This window comes from Eleutherodactylus coqui, unplaced genomic scaffold (genome assembly GCF_035609145.1).
Source record: "Eleutherodactylus coqui strain aEleCoq1 unplaced genomic scaffold, aEleCoq1.hap1 HAP1_SCAFFOLD_26, whole genome shotgun sequence".
Classification (NCBI taxonomy): domain Eukaryota; kingdom Metazoa; phylum Chordata; class Amphibia; order Anura; family Eleutherodactylidae; genus Eleutherodactylus; species Eleutherodactylus coqui.
Window position 1 is genome coordinate 1,692,501 of NW_027101742.1, and position 21,940 is coordinate 1,714,440.

The following is a 21,940-nucleotide window of genomic DNA, read 5'->3' on the forward strand; positions in this document are numbered from 1 at the left end:
GTTCTGTTGGGAGTTGGCTGTCTCCCTCTCTCTGCCCCTGGGCAGAGGCTTTTGTTTAAAGGTCGGGCAGAGACTGCCAGTTATTGGTTTCCCTCAGTGTGCTAGCTAGTCTGCCTCTATTGGTCCCCTACTCCTGTCATCTTGTCTGCTATACTTTGCTAGTATCCACCAGGTTTTTCCGTCTGCCTCAGTTCGGCTTAGTATTGTTCGTGTTGGTTATTTACATCTGCCTTTTCTGTCGTTGTTCTACCCTTTCTATCTAGGTACGCCAGCGTCCGTTTTTCGGTCCCTAGTGAGAGTAGGGACCGTCACCCAGTTGCCCGCCTAGGGTTAGCCAGGAGTGGAGGCAAGCACACAGGGGTTGTGGGTGAGATCTAGGGCACCCGGGCTGGCGTATCAAATGTAGTATACCGTAACATATAAATTATATACCAAAATGTCTGAAACAAAATGGGGAACCCATTCCTGTACTTTATTTTAGCGTAGATATACTTATTTTAAAAATAAACAACTTTTTAGCTTTTTACCCCTAATAAAACTAAAAAACTTGAAAAAAAAGCCAGTGGAAAAAAGATATTAAAAAATCACTCAATAGGTCATGTTAAAAAAAAAAAATAGCAAAAATAATTTTGGTAGCTAAAGAGAAAAAAAAATAGGGCAGAAAAACCACCACATGGGTAAAATCCCTAAAAAATGTCTGGTCCTTAAGGACCAAACTATCCTGGTTCTTAAGGGGTTAAAATAAATAGTAATAATATTGGTATGACCCAGATATGTGACACACAGTGGTAGCTGCCAGCGACATTGGGAGACACCAAGCAGTGTGCAATCTTATTCGAGATTTTGGAGCTTGGATGTATTTACCCATCTGAGTCTTGTTACGGTAGATAGGCTATAATCTTATGAAATGAATCATAGTTGTTTTATAAGCCTAAAAGCTTTATGTACATAATTGTCATTAATTGCACTTGCATGGATCCCTCTGATATATCTGCATTTAATGGTTTCTGCTCAAGCTTGCCATTGTAAGAGTTGGAAGGGACCTCCGGGGTCATCAGATCCAACTCCCTGATCAGTGCAGGATTCACTAAACCATCCCAGACAGATATTTGTCCAGCCTTTGTTTGAAGACTTCCATTGAAGGAGAACTCGTCTCCCACCATGGTAACCTGTTCCACTAATTGATCACCCTCACTGTCAGAAAGTTTTTTCTAATATCTAATCTGTGTCTCCTCCCTTCAGTTTCATCCCATTGCTTCTAGTCTTTCCTTGTGCAAATGAGAATAGGGCTGATCCCTCTGCACTGTGACAGCCCTTCAGATATTTGTAGATGGCTATTAAGTCTCCTCTCAGCCTTCTTTATTGCAAGCTAAACATTCCCAGATCCTTTAACCGTTCCTCATAGGACATCATGTGCAGACCGCTCACCATCTTGGTAACTCTTCTCTGAACTTGCTTTAGTTTGTCTCTTTTTTAATTGTGGTGCCCAGAACTGGACACAGTATTCCAGATGAGGTCTGACTACATCCCAGAATTGTGTTTGCCTTTTTTTTGCTGCGGCATCACATTGTTTACTCATGTTCAGTTTATGGTTTATTAGTGTATCCAAGTCTTTTTCACATGTGCTGCTTAGCCCAATTCTTCCTATTCTGTATGTGCTTTTTTCATTTTTCTTGCCCAGGGATAGAACTTTGCATTTTTTCTTATTAAATACCGTTCTGTTAGTCGCCACCCACTGTTCTAGCTTGTCTAGATTTTTTTGAATCCTCTATCTATTTCTTCCCTACTGTTAGCTATCCTTCCTAGCTTTGTGTCATCAGCAAATTTGATCAGTTTCCGCTCAATTCCTTTCTCCAGATCATTTATAAAAATGTTGACCAACACTGGTCCTAGGACAGAGCCTTGTGGTTCCCCCCTTGATACATTCTTCCACTTGGATGTGCAGCCATTTATGACCCCTCTTTGAGTACGATCACTCAGCCAGTTGTGAATCCACCTAACAGTTGCCTTGTTAATCCCATACCTGATCATTTTTTCACTAAGGATGGCATTGATTTGGGCGGCGTACCATGACAGTTGAATTTAACAGAAAAATAAGTGTTATGTTTCTTAGAATGTGGAAAATTCTACGGTTCTTATAATACGATAATGAAAAAAATTAATGCATCCTTAGAAGGGTCAAAGTCACTGACTCTTCAATACTTCTAACTGCGTTTCTACATACAGAGGGTGGAAAAAATTATGGGAACACCGTACAACATGCATGCTGTAAGTTACATGGGATTATAAATCATATTTCTATAAGACATGTAGAGACTGATTTTAAGTGGAGGTAATACAGCACAGATGCTGTTAGATAGGATTGAACATTCGCCCAAACAACAAGCTTTCATTGGTCATGGGTTTGAGCCACTCAGCTGCTGTTAGCAGCTGGCTCCCAAAACCTTCCAGAGCAGGGCAAGAGGTGAAGTAAGCACAAATTTGGTGGGAAAGCTCTCAGCTCAGTGCTAATGGTCAAAATCCCATGCTTTCCATACAGTGTTTCCATATTTTTGTCCATCCCCTGTATAAATTGCATGGCTGTGTTTTTGCTTTTATGTACTTAGTTCCAACAAATGTGGCTAGAACTTGATACTTAGGAGGGGTGTCTACATACTTCTCGCCATGTAGTGTATATCATAACTTCAGCTGTAGTGTATATTTAACAGAAATATATGTAAAATAACATATTTTATCGCATGGGAAGAGGCAATCGTCTAATATACTTCACATTTCAAACCCTCTCAGTTTTCAATGTCAAGGAACGGATTGATCCTCCTCTTGAGGCAAAGAAGCTGTCAGGATCTTGTCCAACCCGCACCGGCGCTCCGCCTGTTAATGAGCGGCACATGGACATTTAATGATCAGCAAGACAGATTTCCTGCTTTGAGCTCTGTACAAGAGCAATAAATCAGTGATAATGAGAGGAAGCATAGGACAAACGGAATTGGAATGAGATATTATGTCACCTGCTGGTATATATCAATAGGCGACAACATTTTTCTGGTACGTAACTGAAGGTGAAGCCCAGCTATGTATCATTCTGGCCTCTGAGACGCTCCTGGCTGAAGGCAAATCATCTTCTGCTATTTCTCCAGCAGGAAATGCTTTACATAACTTACATAACTCGATAACATACATAATTGGATGCTACAAGATGATGCAGCCGCTTCTAAATCAATTTGCATTACATCTTTTGATAGACAAGGAAAAAAATGTTATTTTACCATCAAATAAGCTTTTGTGCCCAATTATATGGAAGCGCTCGGTACGAAGGACGTAAAACTACTTAATGTCATTCATGTGATAAGATTTCACTTGTTTACTACATCGGCGAAAATAACAGTTGGCATTGGAAAAAATATACCTGTAAGACAGAGGCTCTCCTTCACTAAGGAAAAGATGTGGTTCATTGCTTGTAGCTAAATACCCTGGCTATAGTAGATTAACTTATTGGCACCGAGGGCACATTACTTTTTCACATGACTGGATATGTCATTTCTTTATACTTTCTCCTGTTTAGAATCCTAGAATGGTAGAGTTGGAAGGGACCTCCAGGGTCATCTGGTCCAACCCCCTGCTCAGTGCAGGATTCACTAAATCATCCCAGACAGATGCCTGTCCAGCCTTTGTTTGAAGACTTCAATTGAAGGAGAACTCACCACCTCCCGTGGCAACCTGATCTACTCTTGGTATTCGCTAAAACTGCAACTAGTGAAGAAGGTCTTCAAGCCTAGAATCAGTTCCACTGATATTTTGCTACATGCGTGTTAAAATAAGGGCAGTTGCTCTTTAGCATTCGCCTCCATGTCCTGTGCTTTTGCTTAAACTTTGCAAGCTATTCCAAGGAGCAACTGATAATGTTATAAAATCCATACTGCAAATCTAGTTAGGCAGTCAGTAGACTGTAGGAGGAACTGATATTGTTTTATGTAATTTGGAAATCTCAGCAAAAGTGGAAATCCAGCTCTAGAGATGTTGACCAAAACGTGGCTTTTTTTTTTTTTACTAGTGCTAATACATCGATAAATCCCTGAGATTGATCATTGCATAGCTAGACACAGTAAGAACTAAGGTCAAATGGGACTTAGGCTACATCAGCATTCGGAGGTTCTGTCACAAAATGCCGGAAGAAAAAGTCCTGCGTGAAGCACATTTTCATCCAGTAAACTGCTGGACATCTGAACGGACATCAAACGGACACCATTAAAGTTAATGGGGTCCATTCTGCACAGTTCGGTTCTGTCATAAGATGGATCTCTTCAGACAGGGGTTTCACCCCTTTTCTTCTCCAGTAACGGAGAAGAAAAACGGAGCGCCCAAACGCAAGTGTGAATATAGCCTAAGTTGTGGGGTTCGTCAGCTTATGGAATTATTGGGTTATACTCTAGTCCTATAGATGCAGTGGCCTTTTTTAATTTCAACCCAGAATATCCTGTAATCTTGTATGTCGCTTACCCCACTGGTATAGTTCTAGAGCCTTACAGAAAGATCGGATACACAACATATGTAGCATTTATGTGAACTACTGATTATCATTGCTATGTTTTAGTCAGTTTTCTATCCTTCTAAAAGCTCTTATCTGGCGACCCATCCTAGTGAAATATGCCAGCCTTACAAGATCTGTCTTAGGCAATCTTGCTTTTTAGTATTGTATTAGTTTTTCCTTGGATGCCGTAAATATTGGAAGAAATATTGTATAAAACCTAATATAGTACTAAATATGTTTGTCAAGTAGAAGTTGAACCCAGAAGGGGCCCCAAACTCCCTCTGCTACATAAGAGTCCCATATTCTGAATGGCCCATTGCAGAATTTGCATTGGGTCCACATGCCTAAAGTTACCCCGTTGCCCTTGTATCTTATTGGGGCAGACTGAAGCTATTCTTTATGAGTTTTAAAAACCATATGACCATTTATGGACCATTTAATGGACTTGTGGGGACTGTATCTCGCCCCAAGTACTGAACAAACAAGGCACCTCAGTCTATGGTAATGTAACCCCTCAACTATCTATATGAATAGCCGATAAGCCGTGTAGTGATTTTCATACTATTCACTGCTCCCTTGATCTCTGGTTGATCCATGTTGATGTGTTGCAGGACAGCTGGCCTAGCTCTTGATGTATACACCCGGTCATCATTAGTTTTGGCTTCGATGGTGCTGTATAGGGAGACTACTGTGCCTACGTGTTTATACTGTATGTAATTGAAGGACATCTGTTGAAAATAGCAAGAACACTGTGGAAGCTTCACGCCAAACTTTGATCAAATCAAGGAAAATCTTGTTAGATGTATTAGTAGTCAGATGGTGTTACGTCCATGCACGACGCAAATACAGCGCACTTCATAGACACAACTTGTACATCCTAATCAGAAATGATTGGAAGGGGAACGCTGACCCTAATCAAACTGGTGTGACAAACCCCGTCTAAAGCAACCTGACGAGGGCGGCCCCATGTCTCAAATCTAGGGGCTACCTAGACTGTCCTTAGCGATCACAATTGACAGATGTGAATAACAATTGATAAAGCAGTACTAAGAAGCAGATGTACTAAACAAGTCAAACACCAGGGATTTATCTAAAAGCATGATGACACCAGATCACAAGAGGAGGACACAGGATGGGCTAGAACTCCACCATGAAGTTGAAAAACTGTCGCCCTCTGAGAGGAGGATCTGAAATAAATATACTCTAACATTGGCTGATTGGTCAACAGGGAGGTGGCTCCCCTAGCTAACCAGTCAGCCCATACACCAACACCACAGTCGGATGGGCGGAGGATAACACTGTGACCGACCCACTTCCTGACCGTGGCCGGAGCTCCACAATACATGTTTTTCTTCTACTAGGATATAATGTTATTGTTTCTAGCATTTTATGTCCTGATCCCTATGCAAATTCTATACCGTATCATTTATGGGGACCAAAGAAGGAACCCTAGATGATTTCTAATTAACACAGCTGCAATTGTGCTTACTGTTTATAAAACTTACCATTAGCAATAATCATTCAGTTTAAATATGAGCCAACGACTGAACGATGAACGAGAACCGGCAGCTGAAACTGAACGGCAAACCAAAAGCGCTCGCTTTTCATTCATCGTTCCGTTTCAGCTGGCATAAAAATTATTGTTGGCTTCTTGTTGTGCTTTAAATATTGATCGTTCGGTGTTTCACGTAGGAATGTCAAACACTGAATGAGACGTGAACGGGAAGCTCACGATCCCCAGCAATGATTTGATTGTCTAAACGAGCGCGAATCGTGAGGTTCCCATTTGGTGTAAAAGGGCCATTAATGTAGTTGGGCAAAAGGGAATTGCTTTTGGGTAGATCGGGATGTGTGAATGCTGCCCGTCCTCTTTTTTTTTTTTTTTTTTTACTACTTTGTGTTAAGGTTTAAAGTTTATCTCTAAATATTAACCCTTTGCAATCCACTGTCTGACCTCTGAAGGCATTATGATTTAAGACTGTACAGCTCCGATGTTGGAAGACGTCTGTCGGGGCTCTCTTACTGTATATTGCCAGCCTCTCTGCTGTCTGAGCCTATCCAACGTGTCACCTCATGCAGTACTGGCTTTAGCCAGCATATAGCGCCGTTGTCTAACGGCAGAGAAAGAGTAAGCCCCCCTAGGAAAACCAGGATACAGATTGGATTGGAAAGGGTTAATAAGTGTAACTCCTTATATTAACCCCTTCTCCTATTTTCTGGTAATTTTTAGACCGCACAATCCCTCTGTGTGCGTCCTGCGACTTCTTACGTACGTCACTGATCAGCATCTGTGGTCATTTTTTGGTACATGAGTTTCCTTTTCTTGAAATTTTTCCACCCGCTTCAAAATTCATCTCGTTATGTAAATCTTGAATACAGTTCCAATAAAGGTTTGATGGAGGCGGATCTACAGGTAATTAAATTCAGATCTTGACTTAGATTTTCCCCCTCCACTTTGCAATGCAGGTGCTGGCTGTTTCTGACAAACAACACCCGCAATTCTGACAGTGGCATTTAACCCCTTGAGTGGCGGGTTTCCTACCACCCTGTCGTGCCCACCAGGGCAGGTTTTTTAAAATGGTCTAATCATTGAATTTCAACTAATTTTGCAGTTGCGTCTCAAGAGCCATAACTTTTTCATTTTTCCATTGACATGGCCATGTGAGGGCTTGTTTTTTGCGGGACAAGTTGTGATTTTTTAAACAGGGGGGAGGGAAAAAAAATGGGGAAAAAAGAAAAAAAGGGGCCATGTCATTAAGGGGTTAAATAATGTATTAACTTCCTTCTCTGGGTCATAACGACGCATGGATACCACATGTGTGATTGTATTTTTGATTTTTTACAAAGTAAAGGGAGACAGGTGTTTTTATAATTTTTTTTATAATTTTTAAACTTTTTTTTTTTTAAATTTTTTTTTTTTTGTCCCTTTAGGGGACTTCCACAGGGACCCATCAGGACCCCTGATCACATTCCGGGGGTCCGATGGTGACAGCCCTTTACATGCTGCAGTGACAGCCCTTTACATGCTGCAGTCACATAGACTGCAGCATGTAAAGGGTTAACAGCAGAGATCGGAGGTTTTCTCTGATCTCTGCTGTAAGAGCTAGTACCTAGCTGTCCTCTGACAGCTAACAACCAGCTCTCCCTGCCACAGAGATCATCGGCTTGCTTCTGACAAGCCGATGGTCTCTATGGCAACCTGTAAACAAACCAGGAGATTGCCGACATGTCGGCAATATCTTCTGCTGGTTTTTCAAAGCCCTTGCACTGCTCTGTGTGGGTCTGTGCAGGCAGAGCACCCTGCCACAGCTTGTGGCATTGTGCTCTGCAGCTCCCATAGTGATACATAGCCCGGAAATCTTCCGGGGTATATCACTATGGGCAGTGGAGCTCGTCCCGGAAATTTTCCGGGCGTGCCACTCAAGGGGTTAAATGCCCTGATCGATGTTCGGGGGTCTAACACGGCCCCTCGTGATGAGATCGTGAGGGGCTGTAAGGTTGCCATGGCAGCCAGGGACCTTCTGAAAGCCCCCAGGGCTGCCATTGCAGATTGCCTGTCAAGCCATGCCTGTGGCGTGGCTCGATAGTTTGCCTGTCACATACTGTAATGCTGCGGTGATGCATTATACTGCAGGAGGGATCAAACCATCACAGCTTCTTGTCCACTGTGGACTTATTTGAATGGCCGTGCCCCTGTTGGGTTCTGCTGTATTTAGTGGGACTACAGCCGAACACCTTCGGTAGAACTGTTGGCTGGACACTTGTTCTTCTGACAACTATTGAAGGTGTCCGGACATTTTACACAGGTCAGAATCTTTTATTTTGTAGGGTTTTCTTTACTTTGGTAGTCAGCTATTAAATGGCATATATCACAGGGCTGTTCTGCAAATAATTCTAGGTTATGGGACTTTCTGAGTTATCAGATTGCTGGAATCCGTGGGAAAATACTTGATATGACGCATTTATAAATGACAGGAACATTCCTTTTACTACCTAGATATGCATTGGTAATACACATAGGATTCCACACAAATTATACCATGCGTTGGGCGTGCTAGGCTATTATTTAGGATCACGTTTTATGTCTTCCTTCCTTGCTGCCACAACTCCGTCTGCTCACAGAGGACGAAAACAACTCCGCAAATTGTTATTAGGAAAATGCAGCCGATGGTACAATTTAGAAAGGGTACCTGTACACCTTCTATTCCGGTTTTATGGACCCCTCCCCTTGTTATGTCTGGGGTGTGGGTAATTCATAATCTACGGCTTTAAACCAATGCTGATTTCTCTTTCACATTGTCCGATACCATACACATTATTGTCTCTTCTACTCCCTATATAATGGAGTTTGCACCTCTCAATATCCTTTGTCATGGTATAGCAGCATAACAACTAGAGATGAGCGAGCACGCTTGTTTAAGGCTGATGCTCGATCGAGCATCGTTCTTGTTGAGTAACTGGTTACTCGACCGAGCACCATGTGGGGGAGCGGGAAGGGAGGGGGGGGGATTGAGAGAGAGATCTCGCTCTCTCTTCCACCCCGCCACCCCCCCCGCATTTTGCTCGGTCGAGTAATCAGTCACTCGACAAGACCGATGCTTGATCGAGCAGCAGCCTTAAACGAGCGTGCTCGCGCATCTCTAATAACAACCTATAAATTGACTGGCCACCATTATGACAATGTATTTTAGGAATATTTTTAAATGTGCTTAATGTACAACCCCAATTTGCAAAAAAGTTGGGCCATGGTATAAAATGTAAATAAATAATAAAGAAAAGAATGCAATGATTTGTGATTTTCATAAAACTATTTTATTTACAGTAAAATGCATATTAGAAGTTAAAAGGAAGACATTTTTGCATTTTGAAAAACAATCAACACAAAAAAAAATTGGTCTGGGGCCATATTTACCAGGGTGTAGCATCCCCTCTTCTTTTTACAACAGTCTGTGAACATCTGACAAGTGAGGGGACAAACCTCTGACCCTCTTTGCTTCTGAGAGGCTGGAAAAGTAAGTGGCACTAATGAAAAACAGCTAATGACTGTATAAAAAGATATGTTAGAGAGGCAGAGTCTCTCAGAAGCAAAGATGGTCAGAGGTTCACCAATCTGTGAAAAACTGCATCTAAAATTTGTGAAACAATTAAAAAAATGTTCCTCAACATAAAATTGCAAAGACTTCGAATATTCCACCATCTATAGTACCATATATTGCGGTGTATAAGACCTTTTAACCCCAAAAAATCTGCTCTGCAGTCGGGGGTCGTCTTATACGCCGGCTATACAATAAAAAAAAAGTGTCAAAAAAACCCAAAACAGTACTCACCTTCCCCGGCGTTCTGCGGCGCTGCTGCAGGCTGTCGCTCCCTCCTTGTCCCCGACAGAGCATTGCTTTCTGGATACAGGGCTTGAAATCCCCGCCTCCAGAAAGCTAATGCTGTGATTGGCTAACTCGCGCGCCGTCAGCCAATCACAGACATTCAATGACATTGAATGGCTGTGATTGGCTGACGCCACGTGGGGTCAGCCAATCACAGCCATTCAATGTTGAATGGCTGTGATTGGCTGATGCCCCGTGAGTTAGCCAATCATAGCATTAGCTTTCTGGAGGCGGGGATTTGAAGCCCCGCATCCAGAAAGCAATGCTCTGTCGGGGACGAGGAGGGAGCGACAGCCTGCAGCAGCGCTGCAGAACACCAGGGGAGGTGAGCACTGCTTTTTTTTTTTTTTTTTACACCGTATTTCAGGCGTATAAGGCGACAGTTGGGGGGTCATCCTATATGCCCCGTCGCCTTATATGCCCGATTATACGGTACATAATATTATCAAAAGATTTCGAGAAACTGGAGAAATACTTGTGCTAAAGAGACAAGAACAATGATCAATATTGGGTGCTCAAGATCTCTGGACCATCAAGCGTCACTGCATTAAAAACAGGCATGATTCTGTAATGTAAGTCACTGTATGGGCTCAGGAATAATTCTAGAAATCATTGTCGGTGAACACAGTTCGCCATGCAATCCATAAATGCAAGCCAAAGCTGTATTGTGCAAAAAAAGCCATATGTCAACCAAATCCATAAACGACGACATCTTCTCTGGGCCAAAGCCCATTTCAATTGGACTGAGGCAAAGTGGAAAATTGTTCTGTGGTCAGAGGAATAAAATTTTTAAATTCCTTTTGGAAACCATGGACGCCATGACAACGGACTCAAGAGGAGAGGGGCCATCCAGCTTGTCATCAGCGCACAGTTCAAAAGCCTGCATCTCTTATGGTATGGGGTTGCATTAGTGCCTATGGCATGGGCAGCTTACACATCCTGAGAGACAATATCAATGCTGATCCGTATACAGAGGTTGTAGCACAGCATGTGATCCCATCTAGACAGCATCTCTTAAAGGGAAGACCTTGTATATTTCATCAAGACAACGGTATATTGCATCCATCCCAAGCATGGCTGCACAGAAGAAGAGTCCGGGGGTGAAGCGGCCGCCGGCAGCCCATACTTTTCACCAATACAAAACACTTGGCACATTATGAAACACAAAATCTGGCAAATAAGACCGCGGACTGTTGAGCAGATGGAATCCTAGATCAGACAAGAACGGGACAACATTCCTCTCCCAAAACCCCAGCAGTTGGTCTCCTCACTTCCCAGAGGTTTACAGACTGTTGCAACAAGAAAAGGGGATACTACACGATGGTGGACACGGCCCCGCCCCAACTTTTGTGAAATGTGTTGCAGCCATCAATTTCTAAATTAGCTCATTTTTTTAGTGACATTGGAAAATGTCGTGCTTTCCCCTTCTGATATGTTCTATCTACTGTAAATAACTATACATCTACTATACATAAAATATGCTTAGATGAGATTTCCAAGTCATTGCATCCTTTTTTTTTCTTTACATTTTACAGTGTCCCCACTTTTTGGGAATTGGGATTGTATATTACAATACAGTAGTTATAAAGATGTGTTCCGCATTAGACTATGCTTACATATGGGATGTAGTCAACAACCTCATGTATGTGTACAGTCCTTAAAAGGTTTATATGGTTTAGAAAACCCTTTTTCTTATACATTATTGGGGAATTTTGAAAGGGGATCCACTCTTCAGGTTCATAATCTCTTAGCCATAGTGAAGAACTGCTGCCATCTATTTTTCTGAAGGACCTTTCCTGTCCTGAATTACACAATCCATTGATTTCAATGAGTGCAGTGCTTAAAGGGGTTGTCCCGCGGCAGCAAGTGGGTCTATACACTTCTGTATGGCCATATTAATGCACTTTGTAATGTACATTGTGCATTAATTATGAGCCATACAGAAGTTATAAGAAGTTTTTCACTTACCTGCTCCGTTGCTAGCGTCCTCGTTCCCATGGAGCCGACTAATTTTCGCCGTCTAATGGCCAAATTAGCCGCGCTTGCGCAGTCCGGGTCTTCTTCTGTTCTCAATGGGGCTCCGTGTAGCTCCGCCCCGTCACGTGCCGATTCCAGCCAATCAGGAGGCTGGAATCGGCAATGGACCGCACAGAAGCCCTGCGGTCCACGGAGGGAGAAGATGCCGGCGGCCATCTTCAGCCGGTAAGTAAGAAGTCACCGGAGCGCGGGGATTCAGGTAAGCGCTGTGCGGATTTTTCTTTAGGTCCCTGCATCGGGGTTGTCTCGCGCCGAACGGGGGGGGGGGGGGGGGTTGAAAAAAAAAAAACCCGTTTCGGCGCGGGACAACCCCTTTAATTTCTCCTGTGGTGGCGCTGCAGGAAAATAGAACACTTACTGACAGGTTCCTCCACATATTGCGGCTGATCTTGCTCAACAGAAGGATACTTTGAAAGGTTCATACTACTTACTATCAATAGGTGACATCAGACTTGATTGAGAGCCTGACGTCACTCATTGACAGTGAGAGAGAAAAGAACAGTGCTGGAGTCAGCGGGGCCACGGCTGTAGAGCTATGCACCAGCCCCGCTGACTTTATAGAATGATATTTCCTCTTTAAATATGTTCAATAGTTACTCTTTAAATATGACCCTTGTCCCTGTTTTCTGTGGCAAGATGGCTATGCATATCGCTGAAATTCATGGGCATGAAACTGATAAGTGAGAGTACTCTTTGATTTCCTCCCATTCACATGGTGGTTTGAATTCCCTAACCAGGAAGTGATCTTGTGTGGACGGCCGAGGACTACGGGAACTGTGCTGAAGCTCTGGAGAGTAGCGAGAAGGACCTGAACCGAGCCTGCTAGGTAATGTGTTCCTATTTTTTTTTAATGTAAGGTAACTAGGGCTTATTTTTAGGGTAGGTGCCTTTTTTTCTGAGAAATACAGTAGTAGTGTACACCCAATTCTTTCAGTGAGTTTGCCATCCCCACGTCCTCAGGCATAGAGTTCCATAGTCTCACTGCTCTTAGGCCTCATATCCGCTAGGAAATTCAGGCCCGCGCGGATTCTCCATGCAGAATGCCATGGACATGAGGCCTGAAAATTGAATTACCTCACCTGTCTGGACACTGCGGGTTCATGTCCGTCGCGGCCGGATCTTCTTTGCTTCTGCCTGGCGGATGTGCTTGGCATGCCGCGTGCATGCGCTGTGCACTCTTCTCTTTTTTTGAACTCCTGCTCCACCCCCCACCCCCCCGCTCCTTCGCCAGAGAGCAGAAATTCAGCTGCGGGTGTGCCGCGGATCCGGACGTCTTCCATGAGCTTCAATAGAAGCCTGCGGGAGACCCACGCTAAAATGGAGCATGCCGCGAGTGTTTTCCCGCACGTCTGATCCACGCGGCAGGGAAAATTGACATCCGCAGGTATTTACTTACCTGCGGGTGTCCAATGCATCCCTATTGCCGCAGATTACGCGTGCAGGACTGACGCACGGATTTCCTAAATAGATTTATCCAGTAGACATGAGGCCTTACAGTAAAGAGCCCCCTCCTATGTCAGTGTAGGAACCTTTTTTCCCCTAGACGTAGATGGCGCCCCCTTGTTACAGGCACAGTCCTGGGTATAACTAGATGATGGGAGAGATCTCTGTATTGTCCCCTCCTATATTTACATATAGGTGCCCCCTTAACTGACTTAACATGTCAAAAGTTTTTAGAAAGCAGTTAGGGCTCATTTGCAATCGGCCATGAAAGTCAATGGGACTGAGTAAATACACAGTTAATAGGCGAATCAATCTCGCGCGCAGAATCAGTGGGCCTTCTTTCTTTTTTCTTTGCATGTGATTACTCACATAAAAACTACAAGAATGTTTGAAAACACAGGGAAACACAATGTTTTAACGGACCAAAACTAAATACGCCTATGTGAATGAGCCCTTATGCCTGGTTTAGACACAACGATTCTCGCTCAAAAGACATCTTTTGAGTGATAATCGTGTGCATTTACAGGGCAAGAGGATCGCTCAAACGGCAGTTTAACCCCTTGAGTGGCGGGTTTCCTACCACCCTGTCGTGCCCACCAGGGCAAGTTTTTTAAAATGGTCTAATCATTGAATTTCAACTAATTTTGCAGTTGCGTCTCAAGAGCCATAACTTTTTCATTTTTCCATTGACACAGCCATATAAGGGCTTGTTTTTTGCGGGACAAGTTGTGATTTTTTAAACAGGGGGGAGGAAGAAAAGAAATGGGGAAAAAAGAAAAAAAGGGGCCATGTCATTAAGGAGTTAAATAATGTATTAACTTCCTTCTCTGGGTCATTACGATGCACGGATACCACATGTGTGATTGTATTTTTGATTTTTTACAAAGTGAAGGGAGACAAGTGTTTTTATAATTTTTTTTATAATTTTTTTATTTTTATTTTTTTGTCCCTTTAGGGGACTTCCACAGGGACCCATCAGGACCCCCTGATCACATTCCGGGGGTCCGATGGTGACAGCCCTTTACATGCTGCAGTGACAACCCTTTACATGCTGCAGTCACATAGACGGCAGCATGTAAAGGGTTAACACAGCAGAGATCGGAGGTTTTCTCTGATCTCTGCTGTAAGAGCAGGTACCTAGCTGTCCTCTGACAGCTAACAACCAGCTCTCCCTGCCACAGAGACCATCGGCTTGCTTCTGACAAGCCGATGGTCTCTATGGCAACCTGTAAACAAACCAGTGCAGTAGATTGCCGACATGTCTGCAATATCTTCTGCTGGTTTTTCAAAGCCCTTGCACTGCTCTCTGTGGGTCTGTGCAGGCAGAGCACACTGTCACAGCTTGTGGCATTGTGCTCTGCAGCTCCCATAGTGATACATAGCCCGGAAATCTTCCGGGCTGTATCGCTATGAGCAGTGGAGCTCGTCCCGGAAAATTTCCGGGCGTGCCACTCAAGGGGTTAATACCCCGAGTGGGGTATACAGAAGACAGCTAGAGCACTGTCTTCTGTATACTCCTGCTGTGTTCACGGAGCGCACAGCTGTAATACAGAAGACAAGTAGGGCCAGGAATATTTATCCCCCGCTAAGTAATGGCCCCGATTTGTGTCACATGGTGATAAGAAATGCCACTCAAAGGCAGATCCTTACAATCATTACAGCAATAGTTGTGCACATTGCATTTCGAAAAGCTGCTCTAAAGCTACGGCATAGTCCCGTACAACAAATTAGCGTGTCTGTCTTTCACCCTTTCTCCATTTTATCCATATAAGAGGTGATTAATCCAATACTCCTTCATGCAAGATAGACAAGGTCACGGTGAAGGTGACAATTCCAAGACACTGCAAATACTAGTCAGGTGTAAAGATTTCTTCAGCCATGTGCGTTTTCCATGGTGAGAATGAAGATCCCTCTAAAAATGGTAATTACACGTCTGTTCTGTTGTGATCAGAATAAAGAAGAATCCCTTCATTGTCACTATTGCTGTTGCATCATTAATCATCTGCAATTAAATATAATCACTATCGCAGATCCTAATAAAATGAGATTAAATCACATTGGGAATTTGTCAATAGCGTGACCCGGTGGCCTTGTGACCCATATGTCATCAGATACAGCCACTCATGTTCTCGACACACCCTACACACGTCTGGCAAACAATAACTTCATTCCTTGCCAAACTAATAAGAAAGAATCACCTTCCCAGTTTATAAGATCACGTAGAGGACAACCATGATCAAGACTGGGAATCCCTTCCATCAACTGTCGTCAATACTTCACCTAACTTATCCACAATTGGATTTTGCCATCACCACTTCCTCCGGTAGAGAGTTCCACAGTCTAACTGCTCTTACAGTAAAGAACCCCTTTCTGAGGAAAGTAGGTTTCATCACCAACACAGAAGGGGTTCTTTACTGTAAGAGCAGTTAGACTGTGGAACTCTCTACCGGAGGAAGTGGTGATGGCAAAATCCATAGAGGAGTTTAAAAGGGGACTTGATGTCTTTCTAGAGTGGAAGGATATTACAGGATATAAATATTAGGTTAATTGTTAATCCGGGTATACAGGCAGGTAGGAACTATTAGAGGTTGATCCAGGGAACAGTCTGATTGCCATTAGGGAGTCGGGAAGGAATTTTTCCCCCAAAAGGGCTAATTGGCTTCTGCCCTTGGGGTTTTTTGCCTTCCTCTGGATCAACACAGTAGGATAGACAGGCTGGACTAGATGGACAATGTCTTCATTCGGCCTTACATACTATGTTACTATGTTACAAGCTCCAGAACCAACGCATTGTAATCGAAGTACAGATATTTAAAGGGTCGCTATCATTCCATTCTTCAGCCCCATCTGACTTTGGAAGTGAAGAGACACAGGAAGCACGTTGGGCGGTTTAGTTGTTGAAGCAACCCGTATAAGGCCGCTTTCACACCGGTGTATTGTCATTGCACGTCACGCGATACCAGAAGCTCATTGATTTGTTTTGGGACACTCACACCAGTGTTTATTTCATGTGCGAAAAAAAATCGCAATATGCTCTATCTTGTCGTGTATTACCCTCACATATGAGCCAAGAGTGCATGGGGATTGGCAGTAAGTGACTCTCGGTTGTGTCAGCCCAGCCTAATGCTGAGTCTCATCTACAGGCTCTATTGTAGTTGGTAGAAGCCATCCCAAAGATTGGTCGTACATCGTACAGTTGTTCCATGTGGCTCTATACTCTGCATGTCAGATTGTCTTGAAGAATGGATATATATATAAATATCATTTGAAGGTAGTACTTATGGTGATGGAAATCACTGCTCAGAAAGTTCCAGAACAAATGGACTCATTTCTTTTTCAAATTCTCATCTAAGTGAGACTGATTGCAACATTTAAAGGTGCTTCCCGGGAACTGAACTATTGATAACCCATCCTCAGGATCAGTCATTAATAGTTGATTAGCGAGCTTCTTGGAACTCCCAGCAATCAGCTGATTGAAGTGACAAGTGTGCCTGGATGAGTGCCCAGCCACTTAGTCCACACTAGGCGCTACGCTGTACATTTCATGGGTATAGGAGCTCTGAATGGGAGTGAACAGCCCTCAGGCCATGTGACTGATGAAAGGGACATCATATGTTTGAGTAGAGGTTGCGGTGTTAAATTCAGTGCCCACTGCCTCTTTGGAGAGCTGTTTGTCTGTCAACTGTCGATGACCTATCCTGAGGATAGGTGATTAATAGTTGGGTCTTAGAAAACCCATTTCATGTTTGACTAAATGAGGCGCATGGGATTGCCTTCACAATTTAAAAGCCCTCCATTGTTGGAGGAATCAACGCTTATCACCTATCCGCCAGGATTGGATATAAACGTTGGGGAATGGGGGGGTTCTGATCTGTCACTAGACTATGGAACCCTCTGCTTTAGGATGTGGTGATGGCAAATTCGATAAAAGAGTTCAAGAGGGACCTGGACGCCTTTCTTGAGTGTTACAATGTTACAGGTTAAAATCACTACTGACTTCAAAAGGATCGGTGATCCGCGGTTTATTCCAATTGTCAGATTGGAGTCGGGAAGGAATTTATTTCCCTTAAGTGAAGATTGGCTTCTACCTCATTGGAGGTTTTCCTCTGGAACAACATGGGGGGATGTAATAGGCTGAACTACATGGACATAGGTCTTTTTTCAGCCTAACATACTATGTTACTACGGTATGTAGACACATAGTTCAGTGTTTTCTTGTGACAGCACTGATATCTCCTGTTGTTCCTCCCCTGCGAGAACCATTAGGTCTTCGAGATGGATGTCAACAAAAAGTGTTCCCATTTAATGACCGCAGGATACAATTCTGAAAACCAGTGAGGAATTGAAACACAAAATATATAAGTTGCATCATTTTTCATTGTACAAGGACTAAGCTTTATTTACTTAAAACCAAAAAACGCCCTTCCACTTGAGCCTGTTATAGAGACGTTCTTCACAAAGCTGCCCTTGTGCCAGAATTCCGAGTTCCATGTGCTTGTTTATTGCTTTGCCTCGTGTGCCCACACATAACAACTGGCTACAGTCCTTAGTACCTGCGGGCATTAGTCTTAATACATGGTTGTGCACATGATCAGAGGCTGAGATACATCATGTTTGTTCCTGAGCCCATCACTATACAGGAAGCCTTTGTGTAAAGATGCTATCATGTAGCTATGGGGCATGCAGTGTGGAAATACTGTATACTAACAAGATTAACTTCTTCATTAAGTCCCACGCCGGGATTCACATTAGTACTTGGTGGAGTACACAAGTCAGCGGTCGGCGATCAGCTGGACCAACACGGGCCGACCAAGAGTCCGGCACATCCGAAAACCCATGGAGATGTCTTGCTTTATTATACCATGGTAGCACCCTGTTAGACGGAATGATTATTGTTCTAACGAGCGAAAGTGAACTAAAGTGTCTAATACAACCAATGACCAAACGGCGAACGATATCGCCCACTTTTCATTCGGCATTCATAAATATCGTTGGCTCGTTCACTTATCATTCAGTCATTCTCACAGCGAATGTGAATGACTGGACGATTCTTGTTAAACAAATCAACGATGTATCTGCCGGTCTAAACAGGCTGCCCGAACGAACGCTGACATTGTTAGCGCTCTCAAGCAATAAATCGGCTCATCTAAACAGAGCGAGGCGCCGTGCTGCAGTGATCAACGCTTAGGCCAAATGCCCATGGCCGTATTTGTACTGCGAGATCCAGAGCGGGCGTCCGCCTCCAGATACTATGGAAAAATCGCTTTTCCCTGCCCACGAGCGAAAATAAGATGATGACATGATGGGTATCGCAATTTATGAAATGTTTAATATTACAATCCTGCTTCATAGCACTTGATACATTATTTCAGGCAGTGCCACAAGGAAAAATGACTTCTACGCTTAGGCCTCATGTCCACGGGGAAAATCAGGCCCGCTACGGATTCTACATGGAGAATCTGCAGCGGGTCCCTCCTGCCCCGCGGACATGAGCGCTGAAAATACAAATAAATGAGAATAAACTTACCTCCGATCCGCTCCGTTTCTTCTCTTCGCGGCGGCGTCATCTTCTCTCGTCGCGGCCGGATCTTCATTCTTCGGCTCGGCGGATGTGCACGATGACGTCGGTGACGTGCCCCGCGCATGCGCCGGGCCGAAGCAAAATGATCCGGCCGCGGCTGAGAGAGGATGGCGCGGCGCCGAAGAGAAAAACCGGAGCGGGTAAGTAAAATGTGATTTTTGTGTCCCGCGGATCCGGACGGCTTCCATAGGCTTCAATAGAAGCCCGCGGGAGCCGTCCCCGCGGGAGACCCGCATGAAAATGGAGCATGGTCCGGATTTTTTCATGCTCCTTTTTTTTTTAAATCACTTTTATTGACGATCCGCGGGTATTTATCTACCCGCGGGTGGTCAATGCATCCCTATGGCGTGCGGATCCGCGCGCGCGAGAAGAGTTAAAATCCGCTGCGGATTTTAATTCTTCTTTTCCCCGTGGACATGAGCCCTAAGGCCACATGTCCACGAGCAGGTCAGATTCCATATGCGGGAGTCCGCAGCGGAATCCGACCCTCCCCGCGGCCGAGGACACTGCAGGTCTTCTGCTTACCCGTCTTCATTTTCTTCACTGCAGATGTGTGTTTAAGCGGGCGGCCGCACATGTGCAGTGGAGTTGTTTTTTTTTTTGTAAACTCCTGCTTTTCCACAGAATCCGCGGCCCGTTCGCAATTTAATTGCCATCCGTGTGGGATCCGCACTGTGATTTTTTTTTTCTGGAACAAAAGGTCCGCAAATCAAATCTGTATGCTTTATTTCATTTGCGGATGCCTGTGTTTCGCTATGGGCAGTTTGGCTTGTGCATCTTCGACGAATGAAACCGGGCCGCGGACATTTAGGCCCAATCAGGTCTAGTGATATTGTTCGTTAGACCGAGCCAAGGATTCACTTGCTTGTCTAAACAGGCTGCACGAGTGCAGCTCGTCTAAATGGACCCTAAGTGTAAGGGAATATTCAAAAAAGATTAATTTGATGTTACTACGATTATTACTAGACGAGGTAGAAAACACAATGTTTGAACTACAAACTTGCATTTTTATCTACTTCTACATTTTGACGGGACATACGTATTTTGTACTCACTGTTCTCTTCCGAGCATCCAGTGTTTACAGTCACATCTAGTAAGACCCTGTATATCCAGCAGTGGTGGCACAGGTACATTTTGCTCTTATTTGCTTTCCTACTGGAATTGAGTGTACAGTGTGGCGAGGATGGCAACAATTGGCCCTAAGCGTAGCGTTCCTAGAGGCAGTTTTGCGATACAGAATCGTATCAACGCAACCAGAAATTGGATCACTATTAAATTCTATATCCAGAAACGCTGCATGAGGTATGTGCCATGCCTGTAAAATGTAGATTGCAGGGATTATCATTAGCGTAAAACCCTTCCATAGCATGATGCTGCCACCACTGGGCTTCAACGTAGGGACGGTACTGAACAGGTGATGAGCGCCGCCTGGTTTCCTCCAGATATAACATTTAGAACTGAGGCCAAAAAGTTACATCTTGGTTTCATCAGATCAGAGAATCTTATTTCTCACAGTCTGAGAGTCATTCAGGTGCGTTTTGGTGAACTCCAGGCAGCTTTCATGTTTTTTTTACTCAGGAGAAACGTCTTTCTTGCCCCTCTGTCATAAAGCCCAGATGGATGGAGGCTGCAGTGATGGTTGACCTTCTTCCATCTGTACATAGGATGTTTGGAGCTCAGCCAGAGTGACCATTGGGTTCTTGGTCACCTCTCCTACCAAGGCCCTTCTCTTATTGCTTAGTTTAGTGGGTCGTCCAGCTATAGAAGAGTCCTGGTTCTTCCAAACTTTTTCTATTTAAGAATGGAGGCCGCTGGGCTATTGGGAACTTTGACTGAAGCAAAAATGTGTATCCTCTCCAGATCTGTGCTTCTATACCATACCAAGCTCCCCTAGTTTCCTATGATTAGTCATTGATAAAGCTGCAGTCTCCACCCTAATGACTATGTAGCAATGTTATTGTAAACCTTTTTACCCAATGGGTTTAGTAAAAGCAAATTTTTATGCAGATGCAGAGAAGGCATCAGCCGGAAGATGAAACTGTGTCCTCGATGTTGATAAACTTGTATGTTGTGTCCACCCCACCCCGAAGCGTGAAGACTTTCTAGGGTTAGTTAAATATGACTAATGATAATTAGTGCCTTGTAGTGATCTATAACTGTCTTCTGGATGCATATTTCTCCAGTAATTACATCGGAAGTGTTGTGGTTTCAGTATACATACCATAGAAGAAACCACTATGGCTTCCAGGGAACAAACAATGGGGAAGGGGGCAATTCCGAGGGATGTTACCTGGCACAATGACCAGGTGGGGGTAATAAGTAGTACAAGTCAAGATTAAATAAGGATTTGTTTTGTTGACTTATGTAATGGCCCCTCCACTCTTTAATTCTGGACTACTAGATAGTGTTTTACCTGCTTCATTTGCTAAATGCATAGATCAGCGTTTCCCAACATTTTCAGCCTTGGGGCACACCTGGGAAATTTTTTTTACTGTAGGGCACTCCTACCAAAAAGGGGCTATTTTCAGGGGGTGTGGCTAGGGACAGGGCTTATCATGATGTATGATTTTACCTCCGATATTCTGGACCTCTAGTGACCGCAGCACTGCTGGCCACTTCCACATCACCCGGCCAGCGGCTCTGCGCTCAGTACAAGCCAACGGGTACCAGTTGAAGGAGTGCTGACACACGAAGACTTCAGAGGTGATCGCTGTATCTTCTAAAATCCTCTGCGGGTACACAGCTGATTTAGAGTCAAAATCCACACCAGCGTTTTAGATTTTGACTCTGTTTAGATGCTTAAATGCTGCGGAATTTGCTGTGGATTTTCCACTGCGGACATTCTACAGTATTTCCATCTCGTGTAAACATTACCTAGAGGGGTTTTCCGGGGAAATGGTGCAGTTTTTGAGCCCAATTTTGCACCCAAATTTGCTGTGTGTGAATGTATCCTAATGGTGGTCCCTCTAT

At 43.9% G+C, this 21,940-nt stretch overlaps 1 protein-coding gene across 4 annotated transcripts in view; it reads left to right on the plus strand.

Moving 5' to 3' along the window:
* The window catches only part of LOC136590989 (cytochrome c oxidase assembly factor 1 homolog), a 94,879-nt gene that overhangs the window by 59,802 nt on the left and 13,137 nt on the right, over positions 1-21,940 (plus strand). For 2 of the 4 annotated variants that reach the window (XM_066588452.1, XM_066588451.1), the window contains exon 3: positions 12,684-12,772. The exons of 1 other annotated variant lie outside the window; for it this stretch is intronic. The gene's annotated coding sequence lies outside the window, so the exon portion shown is untranslated. Of the gene's footprint in view, positions 1-12,683; positions 12,773-20,977; positions 21,078-21,940 lie in introns of all 4 variants that reach the window. One more of the 4 variants, XM_066588454.1, reaches the window with a different exon arrangement.